The following is an 11,465-nucleotide window of genomic DNA, read 5'->3' as shown; positions in this document are numbered from 1 at the left end:
AGAAGCCTTATTGAGGGCTCAGGAACAAACCATCCCGATGTGCAGAAAGAATAGCAAATATGGCAGGCGACCAGCTTGGCTTAACAGAGGAATCTTCAGTGAGCTTAAACTCAAAAAGGAAGCTTACAAGAAGTGGAAACATGGACAGATGACTAGGGAGGAATATAAAAATATTGCAGGATATAATCAGGAAGGCCAAATCACACTTGGAATTGCAGCTAGCAAGGGATGTGAAGGGTAACAAGAAGGTTTCTACACGTATGTTAGCAACAAGAAGAAGGTCTGGGAAAGTGTGAGCCCCTTACTGAATGGGGGAGGCAACCTAGTGACAGACGATGTGGAAAAAGCTGATGTACTCAATGCTTTTTCTGCCTCTGTCTTCACGAACATGGTCAGCTCCCAGACTGCTGCACTGGGCAGCACAGCATGGGGAGGAGGCGAGCAGCTCTCAGTGGTGAAAGAACAGGTTAAGGACTATTTAGAAAACCTGGACATGCACAAGTCTATGGGGCCGGATGTGCTGCATCTGAGGGAGTTGCCGGATGTGATTGCAGAGCCATTGGCCATTATCTTTGAAAACTCATGGCAACTGGGGGATGTCTCAGATGACTGGAAAAAGGCAAATATAGTGCCCATCTTTAAAAAAGGGAAGAAGGAGGATCCAGGGAACTACAGATCAGTCAGCCTCACCTCAGTCCCTAGAAAAATGATGGAGCAGGCCCTCAAGGAATCCATTTTGAAGCACTTGCAGGAGAGGAAGGTAATCAGGAACAGACAACATGGATTCACCAAGGGCAAGTCATGCCTGACCAACCTGATTGCCCTCTATGATGAGATAACTGGCTCTGTGGCTATGGGGAAAGCAGTGGATGTGATATACCCTGACTTTAGCAAAGCTTTTGATACGGACTCACGCTGTATTCTTGCCAGCAAGTTAAAGAAGTATTGGATGAATGGACTATAAGATGGATAAAAAGCTGGCTAGATCGTTGGGCTCAATGGCTTGATGTCTAGTTGGCAGCCAGTATCAAGAGGAGTGCCCCAGGGGTCAATCCTGAGGTCGGTTTTGTTCAACATCTTCATTAATGATCTGGATGATGGAATTAATTGCACCCTCAGCAAGTTTGCAGATGACACTAAGATGAGTGGAGAGGTAGATAGGCTGGAGGGTAGGGATAGGTTACAGAGGGACCTCGACAAATTAGAGGATTGGGCCAAAAGAAATCTGATGAGGTTCAACAAGGACAAGTGCAGAGTCCTGCACTTAGGAAGGAAGAATCCCATGCACCGCTACAGGCTGGGGACTGACTGGCTAAGCAGCAGTTCTGCAGAAAAGGACCTGGGATTACAGTGGACGAGAAGCAGGATATGAGACAGCAGTGTGCCCTTGTTGCCAAGAAGGCTAATGACATATTGGGCTGCATTGGTAGGAGCATGGCCAGCAGATTGAGGGAATTGATTATTCCCCTCTATTCGGCACTAGTCAGGCCACACCTGGAGTATTGCGTCCAGTTTTGGGCCCCCCCCACTACATAAAGGATGTGGACAAATTGGCAACAAAAATGATTAGGGGGCTGGGGCACATGACTTATGAGGAGACGCTGTGGGAACTGGGCTTATTTAGTCTGTAGAATAGAAGAATGAGGGGTGGGATTTGATAGCAGCCTTCAACTACCTGAAGGGGGGTTCCAAAGAGGATGGAGCTCAGCTGTTCTCAATGGTGGCAGATGTCAGAACAAGAAGCAATGGTCTCAAGTTGCAGTGGGGGAGGTCTAGGTTGGATATTAGTAAACACTATTTCCCTAGGAGAGTAGCGAAGCACTGGAATGGGTTCCCTAGGGAGGTGGTGGAATCTCCATCCTTAGAGGTTTTTAAGGTCAGGCTTGACAAAGCCCTGGCTGGGATGATTTAGTTGGGGTTGGCCCTGCCATGAGCAGGGGATTGGACTAGATGACCTCCTGAATCTCTTCCAACCCTGATCGTCTCTGATTCTATGATTAAAGTCTATCTGAGCTGCAGTCACGCCCATGATAGCAGCTTCGATTGATACACTGAGTTTCTAATCAGTGCAGCAGACGGTGGGTGGCCAGCTAGAGCTTTCTGCTCCTCTGGCCTGCCCCATCTAGCCTGTGTTGGCTAGCAATGGCCCACAAGGGCCACCTGTGGAGAGCTGGGGTACAGTGCCCTCCGATACGACTCCTCTCTGCGCCAGGGGTCGCTAGAGAGAGTGGGATGGGGCCAGCTACACCAGTCCTGCACCCGCTGCGGCTCCCCCATGCCAGGGAATCCCTGGCAGGAGAGATAGGACTGCACCAACACAGAGGGTCAGCCTGATAGTGGTACTGCTTACAGGCTTCAGTTTAGCACATGCTGAACCACTTTGCTGAATTGGGGCCCTAGCCTTTAAATATCATTTAGCTAACTCAGGGATGCAAACCAAAGTCCAGTCCCTCACTCCTAGAGATCATGCCAGCCTGGGTCTCTCCCTGCAGGGCAGGTGGTTAACCCCCGATAAAGGGCGCATGGAGCTCCTTGATATAATGGTCTGATTTGTGGACAACAGCAGTTCAATCTGATGTTTCTCAAGCTATTTCACTTTTTCAGGAAACCATTTGTGAGGAACAATCAGCCTGTGAATTGCTGACAGAGCTTGTCATAAATATAGGTCAGGTAAATTATACCGCTGGGCTGTGTGTATTTTGGAATGCTAATAGTCATAATTAGGATAGGACAACTGGGAGCAAATTATTGTAATTATTTCGACACACACTCCCCTGCTCAGACAGCTGTTCCCACAGCTATTTGCAGGATGCACTTACACAGCTGTTTATTTTTTACACTAGACTAATCACAGTTGTTCAGGCTGCTCAATACCAATGGGCCAAATTCTGCGCTCAGTTACACCAGTGTCAATCAGGAGTAACTGCACCAAAGCCAGTGAAGTTGGTTTGGATTTAAGATGGTGGCTTCTGTACAGGGCAGAATTCTGCCCCAAAGGAGTCAGCTGCTCGTTCTGCATTGGAAGCAGAAACACCTGAACATGAGCTGAAAAATGAAAGTCACATCTGTCGGGCCAGATCCTTAGGTAGTGTAAAGCAGCAGAGCTCCACTGAAGTCAATGAATTGTACCCCAGGGGAGGGTCTGGCCCTCTGACTCTCAGGGTTCGCTGCTGACTGTTCCAGATAAATAAGAAAAGATGTAACCCATTTTTACTTCTTTTCTTGGGTCCCTGAGGAACAGGGCTTCCTGCCCTTGGAGTGCCACCTTCCCTCCACGCGATGGCCATAACTCAGCATCCACCAACCCCCATCAGGGCCAACGGTGCTCATTTCCTCCAGCACCTCGACTTTGCTAAAGTTGAATACTAGGAACTAGACCAGGGATCGGCAACCTTTGGCATGTGGCCCGCCAGAGTAAGCCCCCCGGCGGGCCGGGTCAGTTTGTTTACTTGCCGCATCCGCAGGGTCAGCCGCTCGCGGCTCCCACTGGCCGCGGTTCGCCGTCCCAGGCCAACGGGGGCTGCAGGAAGCAGTGCAGGCCGAGGGATGTGCTGGCCACCGCTTCCCGCAGCCCCCATTGGCCTGGAGCCAGTGGGAGCCACTAGCGGCCGAACCTGCGGACGCGGCAAGTAAACAAACTGGCCCGGCCAGCCAGGGGGCTTACCCTGGCGGGCCACGTGCCAAAGGTTGCCGATCCCTGAACTAGACCGTGCTGTCCTCATGCCCACTGAGGAGACTAGGAGGACTATTTGTGGATGAAGGCATGATTCGGCATGAGCACGGCCTGCCCTGGGTTTCTCTCCTTTGGGATCGAAGGTGGAGGTAGCGCTGGAAGTGAAAGTGACTTTGCTCTCTAGGCAGGCTTCCCTTTCCTTCCCTCGCTGACTTGGCGGCCAGGGGTGAGATGTAACCAGCTGAACGAATGCTGGCCTATGCTACGAGGGAGGGCAGGGGAGGGACCTGAAAAAGAAGAAGAACAAGCAGGATAAAGCACTCAAATGTTCTCTTCTACCCTGTCACGGGGCAACTTCTTCCAGCCAATCTGGTACTGGTGCTGCAATAGTTCACCCAGCAGCACAGAAAGTCCTGCTCATGGGGAACTGTCCCAAGATGCAGCGTGGACTCCTTGCAGACAGAGAAATGTTTGGATTCTAGGGAGCGGACGTTGCTGAGCTCCTTCCCCCACCCTGAGAAATAAAAGACTCCGATAATTCTGCAGGGTGGCTGCTGTGATATTTTGGGCAAACTACGTATCATGCAAATTATGCTGATGCTGCCTTTAGTGTCCAGGCAAAATGGAGTGGCGCTCGCAAGAACAGCTTTCTGAATGGAGCTGTGAATCAACTGATTATTGGATCCCCAGGATACAGGTTGGCACTACGGTGCCACAACCAAAAAACTCTTCTCCTGGCTAACTGCAAATCGGGGGATTCTCAGCAGCAAAATATATGGCCCCACGGAGGGTAAAGGAAGACAGTTTAGACTGCGGGGAAGGGAGGAAATTGGGACCCTGGGGAATGTGTTCAGGGCCTAGGCACACAGAGACAAAAATGACACACTTTGCTAGAACTGTAAAGCCTGCAGGCAGAAGGACCTTCTGGGCTGGGCTCAAGAACCTGTGAGTTCAAGCCATTGAATTACCATGAGAGCATCACTGTTTGTCCTTTGGTTGATTTGGAAAGAGTTCTCTCTCATTTTCTTACCACAGATATGGTTTGATTTAAATGATGAACTCCATTATCTATATTTACTTTGAAACATCAAACACAGTTTCTTGACATGGGAAACTGCTCCTGTGTCAGCTATGCTAAGGGGGACTTTTACGCTTTCTATTCCTGGGCAACATTTACGTGTGGGTACACGGGATGATGTAGAACAGGGAACAGAAGCAGATGTTACAGGAAGGGTACTCATAGCAGCGAGGTGTATGGCTGGTTGGGGCAGATTCATGGCAGAGGGCTTGCAGTATCTAGCCCGAGGGCCACATCTGCGTATGGAAATTGTATGGCGGGGCATGAATGCTCACAAAACTGGGGGTTGGGGTGTGGGGGAGAGGGGGCAAGGGCTCTGGCTGGGGGTGCAGGCTCTGGGGTGGAGCCAGAAATGAGGAGTTTAGGATGTGGGAGGGGGCTCCCAGTTGAGGAAGGAGGTTGGGGTGTGGAGCGGGGTGTGGCTCTGGGGTGGGGCTGGGGATGAGGGGTTGGGGGTGCAGGAGGGTATTCCGGGCTGGGACCAAGGGGTTTGGAGGGTGGGAGGGGGATCAGGGCTAGGGCAGGGGGTTGGGGTGCAGGAGGGGTCAGGCTCCGGTTGGCAGTTACCTTAAGCAGCTCCTGGAAGCAGCAGCATGTCCCCTCTCCGGCTCCTCCGTGGAGGCACAGCCAGGGAGCTCCCATTGGCTGCAGTTTCCGGCCAATGGGAGCTGTGGAGGCGGTGCTTGGGGCGGGGGCACCGTGTGGAGCCTCCTGGCTGCCCCTTTGTGTAGGAAATGGATGGGGGACATGCTGCCGCTTCCAGGAGCCATGCGGAGCTACAGCACGTGTGGAGCGGGGCAAGCCCCCGACCCCGCTCCCCGGCTGGAATGCCGGAGCAGGGCAAGCCCTGGACCGTGCTCCCCAGCGGGTGCTTAAGGGCCGGACTAAAACGTCTGGAGGGCCGGATCTGGCCCCCGGGCCGTAGTTTGCCCACCCCTGATCTAGCAGGTATGCTGACACCCATCCGCATGGCAGCTGTCGTTCTGTACCATCGCTATTACTCTCTGTGCCTTGTATCTCTTGGGTATGAGTTATTAGAGGAGATCGTTGGGAGGGATGAGCTCAGCAGTGTACTCAGAAACGTGCTGGGGTAGACATGCTGACATCACAGGATGGCCACCACACCATCTCCTGGTGTATCCATCCTCACCTGCTACAAAGGAGGGTCAGGTGTGTGCTGCATGCTGAAGCCCGGGAGTAGGACTCCGTGTACACTGCCAATGAAAGGTGTGATGGCAGCACAGGTAGGCACACCCGGGCTGCTTTAATCTACCTAGCTCGGGTAACAATAACTGAAGCTCATGCCACTGCATCCATACTGCTATTGTTACCCGTGCTAGCCAGATTCAAGCTTGCACGGATATACCTGCCCAGGCTGTGCTGCAATCACACCATATCTTGCTGTGTAGCAGACCCCAGGGGCAGCCCCTCTTGAAGTTAGACCCTTTTCTCTCCAGGGGGTACCCACATGCAATTGGCCAGTGGCCAGCGGTTAGGGGGAGAGGGAAGAAAAGCATGCAGAGAGTGGGCAATCGATTATTTCAGACGCGACCAGCATGGCCAGTATTCACACCAGTGTCAGGCTGCCTGCAAGCATGTCCTCCACGACAAAGCATTTGTGGCATTTGCATCATGACCCTTACTGTAATGTCAGCGCATTGGAGTTAATAGTATTGTGGCAGCCCCTAGACTGCAGAATATCAGGCAGTTCCATCAAGTGGGCCTGATCTGCACAAACGGTGACTGACTCGGCACCCTGCTCTCATGCCACTGAGCTTTCCAGCAGCCTGACTTTCCACGGGGCATGAGGTCAAGCAGAGTGGCAAGCGGTGCTGGAATTCAGAAAAGCAGGTTTGTTTCCACATGGGCAGATCTTTCTCCCTGGAGGTGCTGGTGATGAGCCCCGGCACATATGTTACGCAGGTTCGTATGCGTTCCGTGACTGTTGCATTGCTTGGAGAGGAAAAAAGGCAGTGGCCAGCAACTGTGTTTTGACATCATGTCAATCAAAGGTCAGTTTAGTGACTTGTTATTTCGTATTATTTTAGCCAAAAGCTCCGAAAGCAGAATTCCAAAGAGCAAGGTGGGGAAAACCTCGCTATAGTCTGCAGACCTGTATCTCCTGAAGGCCTGGCTGCTGGTTGGATGTGAATCTAGGAAATGAAATATTGACTGTCTAGCTGGATAGCTGCCAGATTGGGTCTCAGCACAGCAGAGAAGCTGGGACAGATGCACAGACACAGCTGACTGTTTTAGCAGGGGGACACATTAAATACAGAAATATGTGTTGGGTGAAATATGTGAAATAAGTGTTGGGTCTGACAAAATTGAAAATCAAACTCCAAGGGCCCAATTATACAAGATGATGTGGGCTCAGAATTCCCATGGAAGCCCGGGAGAGGTAAGGACTCTGAGCACCCTGCTTCTGGGAGTTCTGTCCCAGCATACACTGGTCTGCTTTATGACTTAGAGTGGATTCTTAGGAGTCTGTCATTATTTGAGTCCTTCCAAAGTCCTGGCCTGGAACACAAGTTCTTAGCAGGATATTAGACATGGCTCTAGACATGTTCATTGTTGTAAATCAGAAGCGCAAAGTTTGAGTGGATTACGATGTTACCAGAACCTGGAGATGAAGTATTGTCTCTCTTTACTAGCCACTCATCGTGCATAAAGGGTCAGACTGTAAGTCAGTGTAGCGCCACCAACTTCAGTTTCCAGTTTACAACAGGTGAGGAATCTGTTCCAATAAAACGAGGATTGTGATCAATTGTTCTTCATGTCCACCAAGGGTCGGACAAGAAGAAATTGGCTTAGTTTGCAGCAAGGCAGATTCAGGTTAGGTATTAGGGAAAACGTGCGAACTATAAGGGTAGCTAAGCACTGGAACAGGTCACCAACAGAGCTTGTGGGATTCCTGGCCTTAGAGATATTTAACAACTGTTGGATAAACACCTCTCACTCTAGGGCCTCCGTCAGTGCAGGGGACTGGACTAGATGTCCTCTTGGGCTCCCTTCACACCCTACATGTCTATGATTCTATATAGAGGGGGACAAAGCTGGAAACTACTGAAGGGGTTTTATTTTCTCACTTAACTAAAAACAAGTTCTTGTAACTCTTTCCTTTCAATCACCGTCCAAGAGTGATCTTTTTTTTTGAAGATGGTTTTACTCTGAAGTTATTGCCACCAGCGATATTGTCATTTTCTCTTGTAAAGATGTGTTTCCCAAATTTTATCCGGGATCCCAGACTCTCATGCTAGCTGGCATATGTCCTGCTTTCCCAGAACCACCATTCAATATGAGTTTCATACTGCACCTGTCCACAACATTTCTATGAAATACTTCTAATGTGCGGCGAACGGATTTAATGTTGTACTTGGATGACTGTGGCTGGGGTTTTCAAAGGAGACAAAGGGAGTTTGGTGCCCAATTCCCAGTGAAATCCGGGGGAGCGTGGGTGCCTTGGGGAGCCCTTTGAAAACCCCAGCCTGTATGTATTGTAAATGCAGAGCCCATGCCCTGCATGTTGCTTTCTGTACAACTCAAAGACCCAGGCAAGAATATAACAGGGAAAGAAATCCAAATGCAAAATCAGAAATGAGCCATGAATCCCTCAGCACTGACTGGGCAAATGCCAATATAACATCCCCAGCTGCATAAAATCATGTTGCATTGGAACATAACAAGGATTTTGTGTCTATTTATTTATTCTCAGTAATATTGCAGCCCTGCTTAGTTCGAGCCTGACCAGGTTTGGCCCCATCGTGCCAGGTGTTGTACAAACATGGAATGACAGTCCCCGCCCCAGAGGGCTTACAATCTAAAAGACAGACAAAGCAGGCGGCTGAGACAACCAGAAATCCTTGCACTGTCCTCCGTTGTTATTCTATAATGGAAGCTATGGACCAGACAAAACCCCACTGCAGGCATTGGAAGAGTCAGATTTCTGCATATGCCGCAGGCTCCAGGGTTTGAATGTAAGAAACACGCTGCCAGCAGGCTCCGAAGTGCAGCAGAACAACATAGGGCGTATTTCAGAAGTATTAGATGAGGCTGTAAATGGCATGAGATGAAAGGCTGTGGATGAAAGTGTGCGGTAGTACAAGCCGTGACCCATCTCCCTGCATTACGTAAGATCAGAGGAGGTGTGCGGACCACGTGGGCACTTGGTGGTATTGTGGCAATACCGTTGTACATTAACGATTGTCTATCATAGGATGCCTGCACACTGAAAACTACCCTGTTGCTGATCAGATGTGCTGATGAGCTGTTTCGTGGACATTACGGTACCTGCTAAGACACAAGAGTTGCATCACACCATGAAAATTGTATGTTTCAGGTTAAGTACAGCAAAACCAGCGTTGTAGTATCAGGAAATTTTGCTAACTGTGCAATCAGAGCAGTGCTCAGCAGACCATGGCCTAGCAATGCAGGGATGCTGCCCAGACTCTTCCCCTTCTGCAGCCCAGCTTGGCTTTTAGCCAGTAGGGCTAATAAGTACTTATAACGTTGATATTTAATTTCACTCTTTCCTCCAACCTCCATAAAAAGGTTAAATTAACTACACACCTCACAAAATAAGAGCTAACCCCATGCTCCTCTTAGGATTCATAAACCTGTACCTAAGAGCTCTGAACTGAAGAGGGAAGGACCAAGTTGGTGCTGATCCTGCCATGTTTAAGAAGACCAGTTAAATGGCTCACCCTTTCTAAGGTGACTTGTTCAGCTACAGCACCTTCACAAGGCTGAGCTGTTCGCTCTGGTCTGGATCAGGGGAATATGCCAAAGCACTTTTCACGGCTGGGAGAGGACCAGAATTCATGGGTGTCTCGTTTTTTCTGCCACTCAGGCACCCTGCTTTACGAAACAGAATGGAGCATTATAGAGAGAAAGTGAGACCGCGCGTTCATATCACTGGCTTGTGCTCTTGAGTGGGAGCTGGCAAGTTCTTTGTATATAGCCTGCAAAACAGACCGTCCCCTGCAGGGTGTTTCTTAAGAGTGGTTGGCTAGTGTTGTTTTCTCATGGCTGGTAGCACTAATGCAACCACCCTTCTAACACATCTGGTCAATGCAACACGCCAGGTAATTGAGAGCAGTGCTGGGCAGCGGAAAAGGAACATGTGGAGCTGGGGAAGGGATCTTGGATAGGATAGGAGTTGTCGAGGCCCAGGGGAGCCCTGACACCAGAGGGGGAAGAGTGACAGCGGAAAGGAGCTCGCAGATCTTGGGCATGGAGCAAGAAAGAAACTTGAGCTGGCCTTTTGCCCTTTCTAATGGCTCATGTTGGATGGATGAGGGGTCAGAAGACATACTCAGGGTTGTGTAGCTAGAAGCCTTTTCAAGGCCCCTCTGCAAACCCTTCCACCCTTGTGCTGGATTGCACTGCCCTCAGAGGTACAAACCTGAATGGGGTTTGGCGTGGGGAATGCCCAGATGATGTTTTCCCTTAAGTTGAGGCCAGCCCCATCTCTGCCCCTTGTTATGTCCATTTGGGTCTCCTTCTAGCCCAGAGGGAACCTACATAAGCCACTTCCAGAAGAGACAAAAGCCTTGTCCATTGGCGTTTGAGACTGTGGAATAAGCTCCCTGTGCAGGCAGCAGCCCAGCCATGTGTGAGGCTTTTGGAGGGGCCTGAGCTTCAGAACAGTGCTCTGGTGGTGGGAACCTGCTCCCCCTGGAGCAAATGACAGAAGCCGAGGAACACTTGACCCTTCCCCTAAGCACTGCTAGCTCAGATGGGTAACATCAGGGAGCAGCTGCCGAATAGTGGGAAGGGCAGAACTGCTGATGGGGAATGCAACAGTTGGGGAAGGTGAGGAGGTCTTCATGAGTCTGTGCTCAAATCAGCTGGTTCCCAGCAGGCTTCTCTCTGGCTTTTCCCACATAAGAAGGGCTCTGGGGTTAAACTATTTTAATTGTCTGCTCTTTCAGTTTTCACACTGAACCCCACACTTGGGTGGGGCGCTACAATGGTGCTTTCCCACTGAACCTGCCCAGCTTTGTGTCTGGGCTCTTGTGTGTTATGTGGGTCTGTGCTGTGCTGTGGGCTGGAGCTTGGAGGAGAGACTGTTCTGTTTCACGTACAGCACGAACAAACAACGAGCCTGAGACTTTGCTGCTCCCCGAAGAGCCTTCTGGCCCCAAAGCCATAATTCAGGTTGTTCTGACGTACCTGGTGGATCCTCCTCTTGAGCAGTCAGTCTCTAAGCAATGGCTTATTGTCTTTGTATGGGAGCCAAAGGGTAGGGTGCCTCTTGCTCTGTGGGGCAGGGATACGCACTCTGCAGCATAGCTGGGACATTGACATGGGGGGGGGGGGGTTGCGGCTGCATGACAAGAGGTGCCTTCAGATGTTCATGAACACAGTGAAAAACACAGTCTGTCAGAAGCTTTTATTTAACTTTATTTTTATGAAATAAGAAAAAATAAGAGATACCTATATATGTGATTGTTCAGTGTAACAAATATTCAGGCATTCAAAAAATTCAAAGATTCAGAAACATAAAAGTATATATCTTAACCTGAAAGTGCTATGCAATGTAAAGATTTTTCATGAAACTAAAGTTGAAGTCTTCTTGGAGAATGGCTTCTGAATTCCTCCACCAAGACATCCAGGTTCAGTTATGAAGTCATATCACTTTCATATGGCAGGAGAATTCCATTTCTCTTTCTTACATGAGTCATGCTCATCCTTTGGTGTGATAAAATTCTT

The 11,465-nt window shown here is 49.9% G+C and overlaps 1 long non-coding RNA gene across 1 annotated transcript; it reads right to left on the bottom strand.

The window, feature by feature from the left end:
* Positions 1-8,436: 8,436 nt before the first annotated feature.
* On the bottom strand, positions 8,437-9,604 carry LOC142068487 (uncharacterized). Its single transcript, XR_012664310.1, has 2 exons — positions 9,455-9,604; positions 8,437-9,044 (listed from the first exon to the last, which is right to left on the bottom strand). It is a non-coding gene; the product is annotated as an uncharacterized LOC142068487 (long non-coding RNA).
* Between the last annotated feature and the right edge of the window lie 1,861 nt (positions 9,605-11,465).

The sequence above is a fragment of the Caretta caretta genome, chromosome 11 (assembly GCF_965140235.1).
Source record: "Caretta caretta isolate rCarCar2 chromosome 11, rCarCar1.hap1, whole genome shotgun sequence".
In the NCBI taxonomy this organism is placed as follows: Eukaryota; Metazoa; Chordata; order Testudines; family Cheloniidae; genus Caretta; species Caretta caretta.
Note: the sequence above shows the minus strand (reverse complement) of the source record. Positions and strands in the feature narration are given on the sequence as shown.